Below are 3,074 nucleotides of genomic sequence, written 5' to 3' on the forward strand. Positions count from 1 at the left end.
GTAACCCGCCTTTCCCAGACTCGCACACCTTGCATCCTGCCTTTGAGCAGGTTTGGAAATTTCTGCACGCAAATGCCGGCTCTCGCCCACAAGCGCGGAGAGAGGCGCGTCTAATGTGGGTTTGCGCAACCCACCCAGCAACACAGCCGAGAATTCTCGGGAAGACGATGCGCTGCACTTCTTAACCGCACAAGAAGAAAGTGAGTCAAGCGACCAATGGAAGCTGGTAGTGCGGCAATGGATCCGGTCGTCGTGTAGATGTGTGTAGCCAGTGAAGAGTAAATACTGACCAAAAAAAGAGTGCAGGTCGTTGAAGTGGATCAGCCTATAAGAAAACATAGTATTGGCGACGTTCTGTACATATGGTTGGGGTTTTCTGTATATGGTGTAACAACTTTGTGATGAGCAAACCAAGACCGTACTTACACAGGATCATTTCTACAGTACCTCCTTTTCTACTTGACTTTCCTCGTAGACAATCTCAATAACTTTGATGATCGTATTCGACTTCATTCATTGACTCGGGATGTCGGTGGCTGCAGTGCTGGGTTCTCTTTTGAACTTGGTCTCCCCCATTGATGAACGTCCGCTGTCGCTATTCCAAGCCAGCGTGAGTGAGTGGAGTGATATGAGAAGTTATTGATATCTTCTTTTTAAAAACTATTTTTTTTAATTTCTTCCAAAAATATTAATTTAGCAGTATTAAATTATGTATTCACAGCTAAAACAATACCTAACCTGCAAAAAATGTGTCGCGAGCCCTTGTAACGCATACTCACAGAGAAAAAAATTATACATCAGTATATGTAAATCGATGCCGTCTTTTCTCGTTGCGCTTAGCACCAATCTGTGTCTGATGATATTTAGGTATTTTGCAGTGGTATGAAGCGGCGGAAGAAGGCCGTAAGAAAGCAGGGGAAGTGACATTAGTTGCGGTGATGAAGTCTTTAGATCACGTTCAGCCTGGGCTTCGCGAGGTACAGAGGCGTTTATCGGGGATCATAGTGAAGTACGGAGACGCTGAGCCGAAAAAACCCAAGCTTCACATGATGAAAAATCCTGTATTGATACAGGATCCGTTCTACATACTTCCAACGAAGCTTTTGGATGCGTGCCTGAAGATCCTTCCCGTGTCCAATTCGAAGGAAGATGCTATCGCGATTGACGCATCACAAACTAGCCAACCAACGGAGACAAAGAAAGGAAAACCAATTGAAATTGTTGTCATCATGGACGTTGGGAGTTTTTCAAGGAAACAGATAGAAACCTTCAAGCGCGTGGACAATTTGAAACGAACCGTACAGGCAGGCTTGGACATGCATAAGTGGCTACTGGAGGTCGCTGTTCCTTCCCTCCCAGCCCCCTACCACGGAATTGGAACTCGAGTTGCTGAGGATGTGTTAACGTCGTACCCGTTCAAACGGATTCAAGGACTACCATATCTGGCAGACTACACATACGCAATGCTCTACAGCGCGAGCCCACCCACATGGCTTTCGGACGCAGCATTACGTGCCTTGTGCTTGCGGCTCACCGACAATTACCCAACAGTCCGATTTGCTGGTTTTCAATCAGCTGTAGCAAAGCAACGCCGATCTCGAAAGACAGATGCTTCTCCAGTTGAAGATACTATCCGACAGCGACTGCTACAGCAAGTTCAGGAGGACGGAGTGGACACGGTATTGCTCCCGCTGAACTTTGATAACTTCCACTGGTGCTGCGTGGTTGTGAAGGTCAATGCTAAGCGTATCTATTACTACGATCCGCTAAACCACGCTTCCTACAAGAACGCTTGTAACGCAGTGGGCACACATCTCAAGATCTCAGGCCTTCTAGATTACGACGTGATTCCCATGAATAATCCAATCCAGTTTGATGGGTACAGCTGTGGAGTATTTGTCGGCTGGATGTTCATCCGTCAGTGATAACGGGCCACCACCTGGAAATTAACGACGCCATGCTGACCAGACGCCGCTTCGAACTCTTTTACTATATGCTATCTGGACATCTTCTTCCTGTGGAGACGCCCACTTCACGTGACACTACGGAAGACGACGACACGGAGGAGAAAGCACCAGCCCCAAGATATGCTGGAGAGGACGATGCAGAGGACAAAGTTCCACCTACGCAGAGATCTGCAGTGGCTGACGACGCCAAGAGCGAGGTACTACATGTACCCACACAGCCTGTGCAGTGAAGAGCAAGACGAAAAGAAAGTTATACGCAACGTAGGTTTAACACCATCTAATACATATTTCATCGCCAGACACCTACCATAACCATGTTCTGAGGTTTAACATGGGAACGAGTACTGTAGTAACACAGCGAGCTATGCTTTGAGTGACAAAGTATTAATCCTGGATAGGATCCTGGACGGTTGCAGGATTAATCCTGTACATTAGTGCAAACATTACGACACGAAAAAGAAGAAGAAGAAGAAGAAGAAGAAGGAGAAATAATACTCACAGTCACTGTGTCACCTTAAGGGCTTCCTTCTTCTTCAGATGAAGACTCTGTTCAATGGCGTATACCTTCTTAATTTGTTGGAACAGCAATTGTAGATTCTTCTTGGTGCACTTGTACTGGCCCCACGTATCGGGATCAGTCAACCAAAATCGGTCAGCAATTTTACGCGGCTGATAGCGTGGAACACACCTTTCTTTTGACCATGAGGCGCTCCAATAATAATGAGACGATGACGTGGTGAATCCACAATTTCCTACAGTAAGCATGTCTTGGGCAAATGAAATTCCTTCTTTGGTCGCGACAAATTTATCATGTCATCCAAGTCCTGACCCGTAACCGAGTTCGTTGCCAAGCGATCTCGCCAGTCCACAATTGAAGACTGAAGAAGTTGAGATGCAGGGAGGGCTGAGAACCCTCATCATCAACCGTTACTTGTCACATCTTATATGGGACAAATACAACCACTTTCTCTTTTGCTACTTCTGCAAGACTCCAAGCTTTCTTCTTCATCGGTTCCTCGTCGATCTCACTCCCAGCAACAATCCTGTGACGGTATACTATTAATACCGTGGATTACGCACAGCCCCACATTGTGAATCTTCGAATCT

Source organism: Phytophthora infestans, genomic scaffold, assembly GCF_000142945.1.
Source record: "Phytophthora infestans T30-4 supercont1.64 genomic scaffold, whole genome shotgun sequence".
NCBI lineage: Eukaryota > Oomycota > Peronosporomycetes > Peronosporales > Peronosporaceae > Phytophthora > Phytophthora infestans.